Source organism: Heptranchias perlo, chromosome 3 (genome assembly GCF_035084215.1).
Source record: "Heptranchias perlo isolate sHepPer1 chromosome 3, sHepPer1.hap1, whole genome shotgun sequence".
In the NCBI taxonomy this organism is placed as follows: domain Eukaryota; kingdom Metazoa; phylum Chordata; class Chondrichthyes; order Hexanchiformes; family Hexanchidae; genus Heptranchias; species Heptranchias perlo.
In genome coordinates, this window is record NC_090327.1 from 79839954 (window position 1) to 79859721 (window position 19768).

The following is a 19768-nucleotide window of genomic DNA, read 5'->3' on the forward strand; positions in this document are numbered from 1 at the left end:
ATTTCCATTATTTTACATGATATCAAAACAAGAGTAACGGGCCTGTAGTTACCCTGAATCCGTAGTCGCCTTTTTTGAAAATGAGCATGTTCGCTTCTTTCCAATCTAATGATATGTCCCTGGTGCTCATTGGCTCCCTCATAACAAGTGTAATGCCTCATAAAAACCGGAATTTAGTGTTTAGCTTTATTCCAGGTTTACCTCTGGCCATCCTTTTAACATGTTTCTGCATGTTCCTCTATCGAGGAACAAACACCTTCATCTTTCTACCTGTATAATTTGTGGAAGTCATTCTTCCTCTTTATTTCACTTCTGATTAACTTGTTAATCCATTTAGAGTTACACATACTTAATCTAAGTTTGCTAATTCTAGGAAGTCTTATGAAGCACACAGCTCAGATGGTGAAATTATCTGCCAATAATTGATGGTGGGGTTTGAAAAGGAATCTACATGAAGCTATTCTCCAGTCAACACTTCCATTTGCTGCCAGGTGCCAGACCAACATGAAGGCACAGAAGCCAAGAACTCTATACTTTTAGAAAGTGTTGGGGTTGGAAGGTCACAGTGACCAACACCAATGTAGTGAGGAGTGGAGTTCATGGAGCAACAGAGCTAGAAGACTGTAACAATCACAAATCCAAAACAGGTCACTAAACAATGATCAGAGCAAGTACCATGGTCAATATTTTTTCCTTTCAGCCTGGGTCACTGTAGAATTACCACTGACTTGGCTTAGATTATTTAACAATAGACTGAAAATTGGGACCTTTCTGGTCTACATGCCTCCATGCCATATTACACAGCATCTTTACCCAGAGAGGTCAGGACGGCAAGTCTTGCTTCATCACCATAATTGTGTTTTGACTTTTAGGATTGAAAGAAAACTGTATATAGCATAGGCAGAAATGGAGGCTAAGGGGTTGCCAGACAACACACTCTCGAGCAAGGGGGGGGGGGGGGGGGGAAAGAGACAAGGGGGGGGGGAAAGAGAGACAAGGGGGGGGGAAAGAGACGAGGGGGAGGAAGAAAAGGGATTGGAACCACTGACTGATAGAAGTATTGCTTCTTGTGTCACACACTCATCAGGTTAAGGAGAGGATGATGAGGAAGGTCAATTCATGGCTGCAGGGCTGGGACAGGAGGGAAGCACTCACATTCTTGGGGCTTAGGAGTGATTTCCGAAGCAAGGGAAGGCGACTGAAGAGGCGGCCTTCGTCTGAACTGAAACAGCACCAACGTGCTTGCACAAAAGGTAAAGAGGAGTGGGGAAAGATTTAATCTAATATGCAGGGGATGGGGAAAGTCTCAAGCTTGAGACAAGGAAGAAAGCAAGATTAATAAAGCTACTAGAATGGAAGCAGAAGGCTTAGTTGAAATAGTGAAAATATAATATCAGAGGAGAAAGGGAAAGAACAGACTATGAGGTAGAGAGATAAGAACAGTGTTGTAGAAGAGGCAAGGGATATCAAAAAATTAAATAATAAAACCAAGAAAAGCAATTAAGATCAACCCTTTAAAAAATTGGAGTCATGATTGAGTAATATGTATGTGAATGCACAAAACGTTCAAAATAAAATTGGATAGTTAGAAGCATTGATAACTATGGAGGGCTATGACTTGGTGCCTATAACAGAAACACGGCTCAAGTCTGACAGGACTGGGCATATTCCTGGTTATAACATTTTCGGGAGAGAACGGGAAGTGAAAGAAGGGTTGAGTGGCAGTTTTTGTAAAGGATTCTATCATAATAGGATTTAAGGATGTTCTAGGTGGTTGTGTTCAGACAGAATCCATATGGATAGATGTAAGAAGTAGAATAGGAAATGGTGTGCATTACAGGCCACCAATAGAGTGAAGTTAAGATCGAGATGAAGTTCGATACAAAGTTCAGAGAGATATGCAAGAACAAGGTAATACGAGGTGATTTCAACTATTCCAGGATAGACTGCAATGAAGGTAATTCATGTAGTCAAAAGTGAGGAACACCTTTTAGAATGCATTCAGAACTGCTTCCCAGATCAATATGTTTCTAGTTCAACAAAAAAGTTATCTAAGTTATGTCAGATGTTAAGAAGTAGTTCTTTTCCCAGAGAACAGTGGACTTGTGAAGCAGATGATCCAGATCTGGTTATAACATTTTCGGGAGAGAAAGGGAAGTGAAAGAAGGGTTGAGTGGCAGTTTTAGTAAAGGATTCTATCATAATAGGATTTAAGGATGTTCTAGGTGGCTGTGTTCAGACAGAATCCATATGGATAGATGTAAGAAGTAGAATAGGAAATTGTGTGCACTTGTGAAAGAGGTGGCTACAGAGATAGTGGATGCATTGGTTGTCATTTTCCAAAATTCTATAGATTCTGGAATGGTTCCTGCAGATTGGATGGTAGCAAATATAACCCCACTATTTAAGAAAGGAGGAAGAGAGAAAGCAGGGAACGACAGACCTGTTGGACCTTAGACTAAATACTGTAGAATTGGCATGTGGTCAGGGACAGGAGGGTGTGACTGCGAGTGAGGCAGGTATGGGGATCCAGAAGGTAGCATTGCAGGAGCCTCAGCCTCTGCACTATTCCAATAGATAAGAGGTTCTTGCAGGCCTGGTGGACGAGTGCAGGGACCGCAGGTAGGATGAGCAAACTGGCCACGGCACCGTGGTTCAGGGGGCCATTCAAGTGGGGGGAGTAAAAAGGAATGTGGTTGTAGTAGGCGACAGTATAGTTAGAGGGATAGACACTGTTCTCTGCAGCCAAGAACGAGAGTCCCGAAGGCTGTGTTGCCTACCCGGTGCCAGGGTTAAGGATATCTCCTCAGGGCTGGAGAGAAACTTGGAGTGGGAGGGGGAGGATCCAGTTGTCGTGGTCCACGTAGGTACCAACGACATAGGTAGGACTAAGAAAGAGGTTCTGCTGAGGGAGTTTGAGCAGCGAAGGACTAAATTAAAAAGCAGAACTACAAAGGTAATAATCTCCGGATTATTACCTGAGCCACGAGCAAATTGGCACAGGGTAAATCAGATCAGAGAGATGAATGAGTGGCTCAAAGATTGGTGTGGGAGAAGTGGGTTTAGGTTCATGGGGCACTGGCACCAGTACTGGGGAAAGATGGAGCTGTTCCGTTGGGATGGACTTCACCTGAACCATGCTGGGACCAGTGTTCTGGCAAACCGAATGACTTGGGCGGTAAAGAAGGCTTTAAACTAAATAGAGGGGGGCAGGGCTCAGGTGGGGCGAAGTTTAGATTGATAAAGAGAAAAGACAAGGAAGTAGTACAGGAAAGTGATGGAGGTAATGATAAACAGAGTGTGACAGGAAGGGATAGAGTGTATAAACATAAGAGTGCACTAGCAATAGGGCCGGGGGAGGAAAGAATGGTAAAAAGACAAAATTAAACGTTCTTCATCTGAATGCGCGCAGCATTCGTAATAAGATAGATGAATTGACGGCACAAATAAAAACAAATGGGTATGATCTTGTGGCCAATACAGAGACGTGGTTGCAAGGTGACCAAGGTTGGAAGCTAAATATTCAGGGTTATTTAACATTTCGAAAGGATAGGAAAAAAGGTAAAGGTGATGGGGTAGCTCTGTTAATAAAGGATGAAATTGGTGTAATAGTGAGAAATGATCTTGGCTCAGAAGATCAAGATGTCGAATCAATTTGGGTGGAGGTAAGAAAAAGCAAGGGAAAGAAATCACTGGTGGGAGTAGTATACAGGCCCCCTAATGGTAGCTACACTGTAGGGCAAAATATTAATCAGGAAATAAGGGGGGCATGTAAAAAAAGGTAATGCAATAATCATGGGCGATTTTAACTTTCACATAGATTGGACAAATCAAATTGGCAAAAATAGCCCTAAGGAGTTGTTCATAGAGTGTATTAAGGACTGTTTCTTAGACCAATACATCGGGGAACCAACCAGGGAACAGGCCATTTTGCATCTGGTAATGGATAACGAAACAGGATTAATTAATGATCTCAAAGTAAAGGATCCCTTGGGAAGTAGCGATCATAACATGATGAATTTCACATCCAGTTTGAGAGCGAGGATCTTGGGTCTGAAACTACTCTATTAAACTTAAATAAGGGCAATTATAAAGGAATTAGGGCGGAATTGGCTAAAATGGACTGGGTAAACAGATTAGATAGTATGATGGTGGATAAGCAGTGGCAAACAATTAAAAAGATATTTTATGACTGGGAACAAAAATATATCCCAATGAGGAGGAAAGACTCCTCAAAAAGGGTGAACCAACCATGGCTAACTAAGGAAGTCAAGGATGGTACCAGGTTAAAAGAAAAAGCATACAACATGGCAAAGATTATTGGTAAGCCCGAAGATTTGGAAAACTTTAAAAACCAGCAAAGGATAACTAAAAGAATAATAAAGAGGGAGAAAATAAATTATGAGAGTGAACAAGCAAGAAATATAAAAGCTGACAGTAAAAGCTTCTACAAGTATATAAAAAGGAAGAGGGTAGCTAAAGTAAACATTGGTCCCTTAGTGAATGAGACTGGGGAAATAATAATGGAAAACAAGGAAATGGCAGAGGAATTGAACAGATATTATGTAACTGTCTTCACAGTAGAAGACACTAATAACATACCAATAATAGTAGAAAATCAAGGGGCAAAGGGGAGGGAGGAACTAAAAACAATCACCATCACAAGAGAAAAAGCACGAGGTAAACTAATGGGTCTAAAGGCTGACAAGTCCCCTGGAGCTGACGGCCTGTAACCAAGGGTCTTAAAGGAAGTGGCTAGAGAGATAGCAGATGCGTTGGTTGTAATCTTCCAGAATTCATTAGATTCTGGAAAGGTCCCAGCGAATTGGAAAACCGCAAATGTAACACCCCTTTTTATCATTCATTCATGGAATGTGGGCGTCGCTGGCGAGGCCAGCATTTATTGCCCATCCCGAATTGTCCTTGAGAAGGTGGTGGTGAGCCGCCTTCTTGAACTGCTGCAGTTCGTGTGGTGACGCTTCTCCCACAGTGCTGTTAGGAAGGGAGTTCCAGGATTTTGACCCAGCGGCGATGAGGGAACGGTGATATATTTCCAAGTCAGGATGGTGTGTGACTTGGAGGGGAACATTCCCATGTGCCTGCTGCTCTTATCCTTCCAGGTGGTAGAGGTCGCGGATTTGGGAGGTGTTATCGAAGAAGCCTTGGCAAGTTGCTGCAGTGCATCCTATGGATGGTACACACTGCAGCCACTGTGCGCCAGTGGTGAAGGGAGTGAATGTTTAAGGTGGTGGATGGGGTGCCAATCAAGCGGGCTGCTTTGTCCTGGATGGTGTCGAGCTTCTTGAGTGTTGTTGGAGCTGCACTCATCCAAGCAAATGGAGAGTACTCCATCACACTCCTGAATTTTTTCTTGTAGATGGTGGAAAGGCTATGGGGAGTCAGGAGGTGAGTCACTCGCCGCAGAATACCCAGCCTCTGACCTGCTGTCGTAGCCACAGTATTTATGTGGCTGTTCCAGTTAAGTTTCTGGTCAATAGTGACCCCCAGGATGTTGATGGTAGGAGATTCGGCGATGGTAATGCCGTTGAATGTCAAAGGGAGGTGGTTAGACTCTCTCTTGTTGGAGATCGTCATTGCCTGGCACTTATCTGGCGCGAATGTTACTTGCCCCTTATCAGCACAAGCCTGGATGTTGTCCAGGTCTTGCTGCATGCAGGCTCGGACTGCTTCATTATTTGAGGGGTTACGAATGGAACTGAACACTGTGCAATCATCAGCGAACATCCCCATTTCTGACCTTATGATAGAGGGAAGGTCATTGATGAAGCAGCTGAAGATGGTTGGGCCTAGGACACTGCCCTGAGGAACTCCTGCAGCAATGTCCTGGGGCTGAGATGATTGGCCTCCAACAACCACTACCATCTTCCTTTGTGCTAGATATGACTCCAGCCACTGGAGAGCTTTCACCCCGATTCCCACTGACTTCAATTTTACTAGGGCTCCTTGGTGCCACTCGGTCAAATGCTGCCTTGATGTCAAGGGCAGTCACTCTCACCTCACCTCTGGAATTCAGCTCTTTTGTCCATGTTTGGACCAAGGCTGTAATGAGGTCTGGAGCCGTGTGGTCCTGGCAGAACCCAAACTGAGCATCAGTGAGCAGGTTATTGGTGAGTAAGTGCCGCTTGATAGCACTGTCGACGACACCTTCCGTCACTTTGCTGATGATTGAGAGTGGATTGATGGGGCGGTAATTGGCCGGATTGGATTTGTCCTGCTTTTTGTGGACAGGACATACCTGGGCAATTTTCCACTTTGTCAGGTAGATGCCAGTGTTGTAGCTGTACTGGAACAGCTTGGCTCGATGCGCAGCTAGTTCTGGAGCACAAGTCTTCAGCACTACAGCTGGGATGTTGTCAGGGCCCATAGCCTTTGCTGTATCCAGTGCACTCAGCTGTTTCTTGATATCACGTGGAGTGAATCGAATTGGCTGAAGACTGGCTTCTGTGATGGTGGAGATATCGGGAGGAGGCAGAGATGGATCATCCACTCGGCACTTCTGGCTGAAGATGGTTGCAAATGCTTCAGACTTGTCTTTTGCACTCACATGCTGGACTCCGCCATCATTGAGGATGGGGATGTTTACAGAGCCTCCTCCTCCCGTTAGATGTTTAATTGTCCACCATTCACAACTGGATGTGGCAGGACTGCAGAGCTTTGATCTGATCTGTTGGTTGTGGAATCGCTTAGCTCTGTCTCTAGCATGTTGCTTCTGCTGTTTAACATGCATGTAGTCCTGAGTTGTAGCTTCACCAGGTTGGCACCTCATTTTTAGGTACGCCTGGTGCTGCTCCTGGCATGCTCTTCTACACTCCTCATTGAACCAGGGTTGATCTCCTGGCTTGTTGGTAATGGTAGAGTGAGGAATATGCCGTGCCATGAGGTTACAGATTATGCTGGAATGCAATTCTGCTGCTGCTGACGGCCCACAGCGCCTCATGGATGCCCAGTTTTGAGCTGCTAGATCTGTTCGGAATCTATCCCATTTAGCACGGTGGTCGTGCCACACAACACGTTGGATGGTGTCCTCAGTGCGAAGACGGGACTTCGTCTCCACGAGGACTGTGCGGTGGTCACTCCTACCAATACTGTCATGGACAGATGAATTTGCAACAGGTAGATTGGTGAGGACGAGGTCATGTAAGTATTTGTCTCGTGTTGGTTCGCTCATCACCTGCCGCAGGCCCAGTCTGGCAGCTATGTCCTTCAGGACTTGGCCAGCTCGGTCAGTAGTGGTGCTACCAGGCCACTCTCGGTGATGGACATTGAAGTCCCCCACCCAGAGTACATTTTGTGCCCTTGCTACCCTCAGTGCTTCCTCCAAGTGGTGCTCAACATGGAGGAGGACTGATTCATCAGCTGAGGGAGGACAGTAGGTGGTAATCAGCAAAAGGTTTCCTTGCCCACGTTTGACCTGATGCCATGAGATTTCATGGGGTCCAGAGTCAATGTTGAGGACTCCCAGGGCCACTCCCTCCTGACTGTATATTACTGTACCACCACCTCTGGTGGGTCTGTCCTGCCCGTGGGACAGGACATACCCAGGGATGGTGATGCAAGAGTCTGGGACATTGGCTGAAAGGTATGATTCTGAGTATGGCTATGTCAGGCTGTTGCTTGACTAGTCTGTGGGACAGCTCTCCCAATTTTGGCACAAGTCCCCAGATGTTAGTGAGGAGGACTTTGCAGGGTCGACTGGGCTTGGTTTGCCGTTGTCGTGTCCGGTGCCGGGTGGTCCGTCCGGTTTATTCAAGAAGGGCGTGAGACAGAAAGCAGGTAATTATAGACTAGTTAGCCTAACAGCTGTCATTGGGAAAATGCTGGAATCCATTTTTAAGAACATAGTAGCAGGACATTTGGAGACTCATAATACAATCAAGGAGAGTCAACATGCTTTTATGAAGGGGAAATAATGTCTGACAAATTTATTGGAGTTCTTTGAGGAAGTAACGGGCAGGGTGGATAAAGGAGAAGCAATGGATGGAGTATATTTGGATTTGCAAAAGGCATTCGATAAGGTGCAACATAAAAGATTACTGCACAAGATAAGAGCTCATGGTGTTGGGGGTAACATACTGGCAGGATGGAGGATTGGTTAACTAACAGAAAACAGAGTCGGGATAAAAGGGTCATTTTCAAAATGACAATCTGTAACTAGTGGGGTGCCGCAGGGATCAGTGCTGGGGCCTCAATTATTTACAATATATATCAATGACTTGGATGTATGAACAGAGTGTCTTGTGGCCAAATTTGCTGATATAAAGATGGGCGGAAAAGCAAGTTGTGATGAGGACACAAAGTGTTTGCAAAGGGATATTGACAGGTTAAGCAAATGGGCAAAAATTTGGCAGATGGAATATAATGTGGGAAAATGTGAAGTCATCCACTTTGGGAGGAAAAATAAAAAAGCAAAATATTATTTGAATGGAGAAATACTACAAAATGCTGCGGTACAGAGGGATCTGGGTGTTATCATACATGAAACACAATGTCAGCATACAGGTGCAGCAGGTAATCCGGAAGGCAAACGGAATATTGGCCTTTATTTCTAGGGGGATGGAGTATAAAAGCAGGGAAGTCATGCTACAACTGTACAGGGTGCTGGTGAGACCACACCTGGAGTACTGCGTACAGTTCCGGTGCCCTTATTTAAGGAAGGACATACTTGCATTGGAGGCAGTTCAGAGAAGGTTCACTAGGTTGGTTCCGGGTATGGAAGGGAAAGATTGAACGGGTTGGGTCTATACTCATTGGAGTTTAGAAGAATGAGAGGAGATCTTATTGAAACATACAAGATTCTGAGGGGACTCAATAGGGTAGATACTGAGAGGATGTTACCCCTCATGGGAGAATCTAAAACTAAGGGGCATAGTCTCAGAATAAGGGGTCGCCTGTTTAAGACGGAAATGAGGAGGAATTTCTGCTCCAAGAGGGTCATGAATCTTTGGAATTCTTTACCCCAAAAAGCTGTGGAGGCTGAGTCATTGAATACATTCAAGGCTGATTTAGACAAATTTTTGATCAGCAAGGGAGTCAAAGCATATGGGGAAAGGGTGGGAAAGTGGAGTGGAGGTAAAAATCAGATCAGCCATGATCTCGTTAAATGGCAGAGCAGGCTCGAGGGGCCGAATGGCCTACTCCTGCTCCTATCTCTTATGGTCTTATGGTCAGCCTGACATCAGTAGTAGGGAAAATTCTAGAATTTATTATAAAGGATGTGATTACAGAACACTTAGAAAATAATAATACAATTTTGCAGATTCAACATGGATTTATAAAAGGGAAATCATGTTTGACAAACCTATTGGAGTTCCTTGAGGATTAACTAGCAGAATAGATAAAGGGGAACCATTGGATGTAGTATATTTGGATTTTCAGAAGGCTTTCGATAAGGTCCCACACAGGAGGTTGATGAACAAAGTTAGAACACATGGAATTGGGGGTAATATACTGGCATGGATTGAGAATTGGTTAACAGACAGAAAACAGAGAGTAGGAATAAACGGGTCATTTTCAGGTTGGCAGACTGTGACCAGTGGGGCACCGCAGGGATCAGTACTTTGGGTCGCAGCTATTCACAATCTGTATCAATGATTTGGATGAGGGGACCAAATGTAATATTTCTAAGTTTGCTGATGACACAAAACTGGGTGGGAATGTGAGTTGTGAGGAGGATGCAAAGGGACTTCAAGGGGATATAGACAGGCTAAGTGAGTGGGCAAGAACAAGGCAGATGGAATATAATGTGGAAAAATGTGAAGTTATTCACTTTGGTAGGAAAAACAGAAATGCAGAGTATTTTTTAAATGGTGAGAAATTGGGAAATGTTGATGTTCAAAGGGACCTGGGTGTCCTTGTATACGAGTCACTGAAAGCTAACATACAGGTGCAGCAAGCAATTAGGAAGGCAAATGGTATGTTGGCCTTTATTACAAAAGGATTTGAGTACAGGAGTAAAGATGTCTTACTGCAATTATATAGGGCCTCGGTGAGACCGCAACAGGAGTATTGTGTACAATTTTGGTCTCCTTACCTAAGAAAGGATATACTTGCCATAGAGGGAGTGCAACGAAGGTTCACCAGACTGATTCCTGGGATGACGGGATTGTGGTATGAGGAGAGATTGAGTAGACTAGGCCTGTATTCTCTCGAGTTTAGAAGAATGAGAAGTGATGTCATTGAAACTTACAAGATAGATGCAGGGAGGATGTTGTCCCTGGCTGGGGAGTCTAGAACCAGAGTTCACAGTCTCAGAATAAGGGGTAGGCCACTTAGGACTGAGATGAGGAGAAATTTCTTCACTCAGAGGGTGGTGAATTTTTGGAATCCTCTACCACAGAGGGCTGTGGAGGCTCAGTCATTGAGTATATTCAAAACAGAGATCGACAGATTTCTAGATATTAAAGACACAAGGGATATGGGGATAGTGCAGGAAAACAGCGTTGAGGTCGAAGATCAGCCATGATATCGTTGAATGGCGGAGCAGGCTCGAGGGGCCGGATGGCCTCCTCCTGCTTCTTATGTTCTTAGGCGGCCATCTCCTGTGGTGAATGCTGATTCGTTGAATTCCTTCAAGCAAGAGCTGGACCTGTTTCTGGCTAGGGCGAAGATCACCTCGTATAAAAGGTAAGTATCATATAATATCAATCAGGTCCAGAGTGGTCTTCTGGACTAGTTTCGATCGCCTAAGGGGGTCGGAGACGAATTTTCCAGATTTTATATATTTTTTTATTTCCCCTAATTGGCCTGGGTTTTCATCTGTTTTTGGGCCATTTCCAGACATTACATGGATTTTGAGTGGGGTGCAGAGTGTATACACTGTAATGCACAAGGCATTGCAGCTGTGTGGGACAGTGGGTCTTTTCCTATCCGTCATTGTTCCTCATTTAATTCCAGAAAATGAAGTGGAGCAAATAATCGACATGAGGGTAGAAGAATAATTAGGAAATAGTGACCACAACAAAGTTAGGTTCAACGTAAGAAGAGAAAAGAATAATGAAGAGTCTAAGATAAGGATGCTGGACTGGAAAAAAGCAAAGTTCAGTGAAATAAAAGGTGATCCAGCCCAAATTAATGGCAGAAAAGTTAGCAAACGAGTGGGAAATCTTCTAATGTGAGATACAGAGTAGAATCATAGAAAATTTACGACACAGGAGGGTATTCAGCCCATCGTGTCCGTGCCGGCTGATAATGAGCCATCCAGCCTAATCCCACTTTCCAGCACTTGGTCCGTAGCCTTGTAGGTCACGGCACTTCAGGTGCACATCCAGGTACTTTTAAAATGAGTTGAGGGCTTCTGCCTCTACCACCCTTTCAGGCAGCGAGTTCCACACCTCTACCAACCTCGGTGAATTTTTTTTTGCTCAGCTCCCCTTTAATCCTTCTACCAATCACTTTAAATCTATGGCCCCTAATTAGTGAGCTCTCTGCTAAGGGAAATAGGTCCTTCCTATCCACTCTATCTAGGCCCCTCATAATTTTGTACACCCCAATTAAGCCTCCTTTGTTCCAAGAAAAACAACCCCAGCCTATCCAATCTTTCCTCATAGCTAAAATTCTCCAGTCTTGACAACATCCTTGTAAATCTCCTCTGTACCCTCTCTGGTGCAATTACATCCTTCATGTAATGTGGCGACCAGAGCTGTACACAGTACTCAAGCTGTGGTCTAACTAGTGTTTTATACAGTTCCACAATAACCTCCCTGCTCTTATGTAGTATGCCTCGGCTAATAAAGGAAAGTATTCCATATGCTGCCTTAACCACCTTATCTATCTATCCATCCTGCTACCTTCAGGGATCTGTGGACATGCATTCCAAGGTCCCTCACTTCCTCTACACCTTTCAGTATCCTCCCATTTATTGTGTACTCCCTTGCCTTGTTTGCCCACCCCAAATGGATTACCTCACACATCTCTGGATTGAATTCCATTTGCCACTTTTCTGTCCACCTGACCAGTCCACTAATATCTTCCTGCAGTCTACAGCTTTCCTCCTCACGATTAACCACACAGCCAATTTTTGTATCATCTGCAAACTTCTTAATCATGCCCCCGACATTTAAGTCCAAATCATTAATATATATCACAAAAAGCAAGGGTCCTAGTACTGAACCCTGCAGAACCCCACTGGAAACAGCCTTCCAGTCACAAAAACACCCAACCATTATCCTTTGCTTCCTGACACTAAGCCAATTTTGGATCCAACTTGCCACTCTTCCTTGGATCCCATGGGCTTGTACTTTTTTGACCAGTCTGCCACGTAGGACCTTGTCAAAAGCCTAGCTAAAATCCATGTGGACTACATCAAATACACTATCCTTGTTACCTCCTCAAAAAATTCATTCAAGTTAGTCAGACATGACTTTCCCTGGACAAATCCACGCTGACTGTCCTTGATTACTCTGTGCCTTTCTAAGTGACGGTTTATCCTGTCCCTCAGAATTGATTCCAATAATTTGCCCACCACCAAGGTTAGACTGGCTGGCCTTTAATTATTCAGTCTATCCCTCGCTCCCTTTTTAAGCAATAGTATAATATTAGCAGTCCTCCAATCCTCCGGCATCACGCCGGTATCCAGGGAGGATTGGAAAACGATGGTCAAAGCCTCTGCTATTTCCTCCCTTGCTTCTTGTAACAGCCTGGGATATATTTCATCCAGCCTTGGTGATTTATCTACTTTCAAAGATGCTAATCCCCTTAATACTTCCTTTCTCACTAAGTTTATCCAATCCAATATTTCACACTCCTCCTCCTTAACTACAATGTCTGCATGGTCCCTCTCTTTTGTGAAGACAGTCGCAAAGTATTCATTAAGAACCATATTAACATCATCTGCCTCCACGCATAGGTTACCTTTTTGGTCTCTAATAGGCCCTACTCTTTCCTTAGTTATCCTCTTGCTCTTAATGTATTTATAAAACATCTTTGGGTTTTCCTTGATTTTATTTGCCAATATTTTTTCATGCCTTCTCTTTGCTTTCCTAATTTCCTTTTTAATTTCACCCCTGCACTGTTTATACTCCTCTAGGTTTTCTGTAATAGAGTTCTCAGTGTCTGACATAAGCTTTCCTTTTCTGCCTTATCTTATCCTGTATGCTCCTTGACATCCAGGGGGCTCTAAATTTGGCAGCCCATCCTTTCTGTTTGTGGGAACATGTTTTCTCTGCATTCCTTGAATCTTCCCCTTGAATGCCTCCCACTGCTCTGACAAGTAGCTGTTTCGAGTCCACTTTTGATAAATCACTTCTTAGCTTAGTAAAATTGACCTTTCCCCATTTGAGAACTTTTACTCCTGTTCTATCTTTGCCCTTTTCCATAACTATGCTAAAACTAACTGAATTATGATCACTACCACCAAAATGCTCTCCCCACTGATACTCCTTCCACCTGCCCAGCCTCATTTCCTAAAACTAAATCCAGAACGGCCCCCTCTCTTGTTGGGCTTGCTACGTACTGGCTAAAAAAGTTCTCCTGAATGCAGTTTAAGAATTTTGCTCCCTCTATACCCTTCACACTGTTTGTGTCCCACTTAGTATTAGGTAGTTGAAATCTCCTATTACTGCCCTACTGTTTGCACTTCTCAGAAATTTGCCTACATATTTGCTCTTCTATCTCCCTCTGACTTTTTGGGGGGTCTATTGTACACTCCCAGTAGTGTGACTGCCCCATTTTTGTTCCTTAGCTCAACCCATATGGCCTCATTTGATGATCCTTCTAACATATCATGCCACCTCACAGCTGTAATTGTTTCTTTAACCAAAACTGCCACCCCCCCTCCTTTTTTATCCCCTTCTCTATCTTGTCTGAAAACCCTGTAACCAGGAACGTTGAGCTGCCATTCCTGCCCTTCTTTAAGCCATGTTTCTGTAATAGCTAAGATATCGTAGTGCTATGTGTCTATCTGTGCCCTCAGTTTATCTGCCTTATTCACTATACTCCTTGCATTGAGGTATATACCTTTAAGCACTGCCAAACTCGCTTGCTGTTTATTTTCTAACCTTTGTTTCCTCTGCCTTCCTAAGTCACTTTCTCATTTTCTGCCTTCTATCTCCAGTTTTGATTCTGTCCCATCTGAATCTACACTCAGGTTCCCACCCCCCGCCAAGTTAGTTTAAACCCTCCCCAACACCACGAGCAAACCTCCCTGCAAGGATATTGGTCCCAGCCTTGTTGAAGCGCAACCCGTCCAGCTGGTACAGGTCCCATCTCCCCCAGAACCGGTCCCAATGCCCCAGGAATCTAAAGCTCTCCCTCCTGCACCATCTCGCCAGCATTCATCTGCTCTATCCTCCTATTTCTTATACTCACTAGCATGTGGCACCGGGAGTAATCCGGAGATTACTACTTGGAGGTCCTGCTTCTTACTCTCTTTCCTAATTCCTTAAAATCTCCTTACAAAGATATATTCCTATAAAGTAAAAAGGGGTGCATCAAATAGAGATCTGTGGACAAATAGAGATTAAAACTAAACAAACTTAAAAGGGAGGCGTATGATAAAGTTAGGGCTAACAATACTAATTATAATCATAAATATAGAAAGTGTAGTAGGAAATTAGATTAGAAGGGCAAAACAATATAAAAAAAGACTAGCAGGTAATATAAAAGGAAGTAGTGAGGGTTTTATAAGCATATAAATGTAAAAGAATATTTAAAAAGAAAGTAGGACTACTCAGGGATCAAGGAAGTCTAATTGTGAAGGATGATGGTATGGCAGAATTATTAAGCATGGTCTACATGGACTTCAGCAAAGCCTTTGACAAGGTACCGCATGGTAGGTTGTTACATAAGGTTAAATCTCTCGGGATCCAAGGTGAGGTAGCCAATTGGATACAAAATTGGCTTGATGACAGAAGACAGAGGGTGGTTGTAGAGGGTTGTTTTTCAAACTGGAGGCCTGTGTCCAGCGGTGTGCCTCAGGGATCGGTGCTGGGTCCGCTGTTATTTGTTATTTATATTAATGATTTGGATGAGAATTTAGGAGGCATGGTTAGTAAGTTTGCAGATGACACCAAGATTGGTGGCATTGTGGACAGTGAGGAAGGTTATCTAGGATTGCAACGGGACCTTGATAAATTGGGCCAGTGGGCCGATGAAGGCAGATGGAGTTTAATTTAGATAAATGTGAGGTGATACATTTTGGTAGATCGAATCGGGCCAGGACCTACTCCGTTAATGGTAGGGCGTTGGGGAGAGTTATAGAACAAAGAGATCTAGGAGTACAGGTTCATAGCTCCTTGAAAGTGGAGTCACAGGTGGATAGGGTGGTGAAGAAGGCATTCGGCATGCTTAGTTTCATTGGTGAGAACATTGAATACAGGAGTTGGGATGTCTTGTTGAAGTTGTACAGGACATTGGTAAGGCCACACTTGGAGTACTGTGTACAGTTCTGGTCACCCTATTATAGAAAGGATATTATTAAACTAGAAAGAGTGCAGAAAAGATTTACTAGGATGCTATCAGGACTTGATGGTTTGACTTATAGGGAGAGGTTAGATAGACTGGGACTTTTTTCCCTGGAGAGGAGGAGGTTAAGGGGTGATCTTATAGAAGTCTATAAAATAATGAGGGTCATAGATAAGGTCGATAGTCAAAATCTTTTCCCAAAGGTAGGGGAGTCTATAACGAGGGGGCATAGATTTAAGGTGAGAGGGGAGAGATACAAAAGGGTCCAGAGGGGCAATTTTTTCACTCAAAGGGTGGTGTGTCTGGAACGAGCTGCCAGAGGCAGTAGTAGAGGCGGGTACAATTTTGTCTTTTAAAAAGCATTTGGACAGTTACATGGGTGAGATGGGTATAGAGGGATATGGGCCAAGTGCAGGCAATTGGGACTAGCTTAGTGGTATAAACTGGGCGACATGGACATGTTGGGCCGAAGGGCCTGTTTCCATGTTGTAACTTCTATGATTCTATGATTTTTACAAATGATGGTGGAATTGAGGACATAGGTGCACTGGGGGAAGATATAGAACAACTGATCAGCTAACTGTAGAAAAGGAATTGGTTATTAAAAAAATTAGTAGAACGCAAAATGGATAAGTCTTCATGTCCCAATAGCGTGCACCCTAGGCATTTGAAAGTCAGAAGAGATAGCAGGACCTAAGGCCAATTTTCAACATTTCTCAAATTTGCAAATTTTGCCATGGGACAAGAGCAGCTAATGTAGCACCTTTGTTTAAGTAGGGACAGAAGGATAAACTATAACTGTAGACCTGGTAGTCTAAAGTCAGCTATGGGCAAATTCTTAGAACCCATAATTTGAGATAATATTAATAAGCATTTAGAAATGCATGGATTAATCAAGATTAATTAAAGGCAAGTCACATTTGACAAATGTAAGTTTTTTTGAAGAACTGGATAAAGGGAATGCAGATATTATGCATATGGATTTTCAGAAGGCAGTCAATAAGATGTCTCACAAGAGGCTTGTTTGAAAAATCCAGACATATGGTAGGAGAGGAAATATAAAAGTGTGGATAGATAGAAAGTTGGTCGACAGACAGGAAGCACTGAGTTACAGTGAATGTGCATTGCTCGGATTGGGGAAAGGTTGGAAGCCGTGTACTCCATTGGCCAGTGCTGGATTCTCTTTTGTTCTCAGTATATATAGATCATTTCTACTTGGGTACAGGTAGTAGAATCTCGAAATTTTCTAATGACACAAACAAACAGCAAGGAGGATTGTAAAAGACTTGAGGAGGATATGGACAGAATAGCAGAATGGCCAGCCAGATGTGGATTAGTGTGAGGAAATACATTCTGGGAGGAAAAACAAGGAATGCAGCATACATTTAATAGAAAGGCAATCAAGGATGTGGATGAAGGAAGCTAGGGGTTCAAATACATAATTCGTTGAAAGTGCAAGTGCAGGTTGATAAAGCCATAATAGGTCAATAGCATTTTGGGTTTTTATAAATAAGGGGATACAGTACAAGTGTAATGAAAAAATTATTTAAGTAGTACAGGTAACGCTCAGGCCACAGCCAAGAGTATTGTGTGCAGTTTTTGATTCCCCATTATCAAAATGACATTAAAGCCATAGAGTATGTAAAGTATAGATTCACCAGGATGATGTCAGAGATAGGAAACTATAGCTATCAAGGGAGATTTGAGACACAAGGACTATTTCAAACAGAGCAAACTAAGAGGAGATTTAATTGAGATTTTTAAAATGATGTTGTATTTTGAGAGCAAATAGTGAAAAGCTATTACCTCTGGCTAGGAATTCAGTGACAAGGGGTCATCAGTTTAAAATTATCACAGAATGGAGGTGGTGGTGATTAGGAGAAATGTCTCTACGTTATGGGTTGCTGGAGCATCACATGTTTCAACATGGAGTGATTAAGGTAGAAGCCATTGCATCTTTTTAAAAGGGAAATTTGGATAAATATTTCAAGCAGAGGAAGATATAAGGCTTTGGGAAGAGTGCGAGGCTGTGGGATTAATTTTGGATTGCTTGAGCAGAGCTGGGATAGACATAATGGGCTGAATGGCCCCCTTCTATGCTGTGTGGTTCTACTAAAAATATGCCAAAAATGCAAACTTTAGCAATGTGCATTTACACCATCCATCTCCAACTACCACAATATTTGTACTAACTTACCAATTTTAATTTTTCACCAGTCACTTGGAAACTCAGTAAACAATACTGTAAATTAGGATTGTTAAACTACATTGTTATCCTGTTGACACTGCAGAAATTATTTGCATCCACATGTACACAACATTGTAGAATGGCACTTAAATCTCCAGTGTATATAATACATCACAACTCCAATTAAATCAACTACAAAATAAAATAGTGCTACAACTATCTACTGTTTGTAAAGTGGCAATAATTGTCATGGGCAAAAATGATGGGTGTTAATACCCAATGACCTAATGGACAAATTTACCAACCAGTGTGATAACCAAACACCGGCCTTTTGCATCAAGTAGATGCATGTACAACCAATTCATAATTCATCAGCACATTAGATCCCACGACAGGCTCCACAGTTCCCTATATCAGGTGTATTTCTCATCGAATAACTTTCACCTAGTAGTTTTCTTTCAAGATGCATTGATCTGTAGGGTCAAATTATTACTTTCCATAACTAGTCCCTCCATTTTTATTTACAATATGAGTATATCCTACGTTTTACAGGAAGTTATGGAAAGGAGGGGGCGGCAGAGGAGGGGGCGGACGACACTGGGAGGGAGCTGAGGAGGGGGCGGACGACACTGGGAGGGAGCTGAGGAGGGGGCGGACGACACTGGGAGGGAGCTGAGGAGGGGGCGGACGACACTGGGAGGGAGCTGAGGAGGGGGCGGACGACACTGGGAGGGAGCTGAGGAGGGGGCGGACGACACTGGGAGGGAGCTGAGGAGGGGGCGGACGACACTGGGAGGGAGCTGAGGAGGGGGCGGACGACACTGGGAGGGAGCTGAGGAGGGGGCGGACGACACTGGGAGGGAGCTGAGGAGGGGGCGGACGACACTGGGAGGGAGCTGAGGAGGGGGCGGACGACACTGGGAGGGAGCTGAGGAGGGGGCGGACGACGGGGCGGCAGAGGAGGGGGCGGACGACACTGGGAGGGAGCTGAGGATCTGTCTATTCCTCTCACGTGTAAATGATGAGAGCGGTGTGAACCTGGCCATCCGCGGGGCTATAAACCGCCGCCGCCGCCCCCGGTCCGGGCTCTTTTAACCGGCGCCCGAGTAAAGCGCGAGCCCGGCTCACACATCATGGCCGATCCCCGCGGCAAAACCGCCAGCTCGCTCCCGGCCGCTATCACCGCTCCGCCGACAACCTCAGACCCCAAAAGCGCCGAGTCTTCCCCTCCCGGCTGTCCCCCGGAGCCCTTAGCGACCCTCGGCCCCCCGCCGGCCCCTCTCGGGGGTTTTGCCCCGATTCCTACCTGTTTTCTAGGGAGAGACCCTAGAAACGGCTCAAACATTGGCAAACACTAAAGAGAAATGACACCCGGGGGGGGGGGGCGCCAACCACTGCTGTCCCCCGGGCCTCCAAGTCCACAATTCTCCGCCGCCGCATTGTAATATAAAAATCCCGTTGGTTTTTGCCAATAGAATTCGGACGTCTCGTTCTATTTCAATCATTTTGTCTCTACGTATTTATGCCTGGACTCTCCTCTGATTAAATCGACACCCCCCGCCAACCTACATGTGTTTTAAAATGGTCGAGTCCGGTTGCTCGCCCCTCCCCCTCTCTCACCAATCGGAGGCTCAGGCTGAACTTGGCGCCACCTACAGCAACTATTGGGACCTGTGCAGGTTTAGAATTACTTTCAATAACTCAGCGTATCAAACAACGGTTAAGAAATAGCATACCTGAAGATCCTGGATTTTTCTGGCCCATGGAAGGAAAAAGAGATTAAAGATTTAAATCAGCAGCAAACTAAAAACCCACCCTCAATCTCTCTAGACTTGCAAACTACTGCCCCATCTCCAATTTCCCTTTCCTCTCCAAAGCTCTTTAATGTGTTGTTGGCTCCCAAATCCATGCCCGTCTCTCCAATCAGATTTCTGCCCTTGCTACAACATTGAAATGGTCCTAACCAGTCAAAAATGACATCCTCTGTGACTGTAACCCTCCTTGTCATCTTCAACCTCTCTGCAGCGTTTGTCCCAGCAGACCACATCATCCTCCTCCTCCAACACTTCTCTATTCTCCAGCTAAGTGAGGCTGCCCTCATTTGGTCCCAGTCTTACGTATCCTATTGTAGCCAGAGCATCTCCAGCAATGGTTTCTCTT

General features: G+C 44.3%; 1 protein-coding gene across 6 annotated transcripts in view; it reads right to left on the reverse strand.

The window, feature by feature from the left end:
* stau2 (staufen double-stranded RNA binding protein 2) overlaps positions 1-18996 on the reverse strand; it is a 339148-nt gene extending 320152 nt beyond the window's left edge. For 3 of the 6 annotated variants that reach the window (XM_067980463.1, XM_067980464.1, XM_067980467.1), the window contains exon 1: positions 18915-18996. The gene's annotated coding sequence lies outside the window, so the exon portion shown is untranslated. The remainder of the gene's footprint in view (positions 1-18914) is intronic. The other 3 variants (XM_067980462.1, XM_067980461.1, XM_067980465.1) reach the window with 2 other exon arrangements.
* Between the last annotated feature and the right edge of the window lie 772 nt (positions 18997-19768).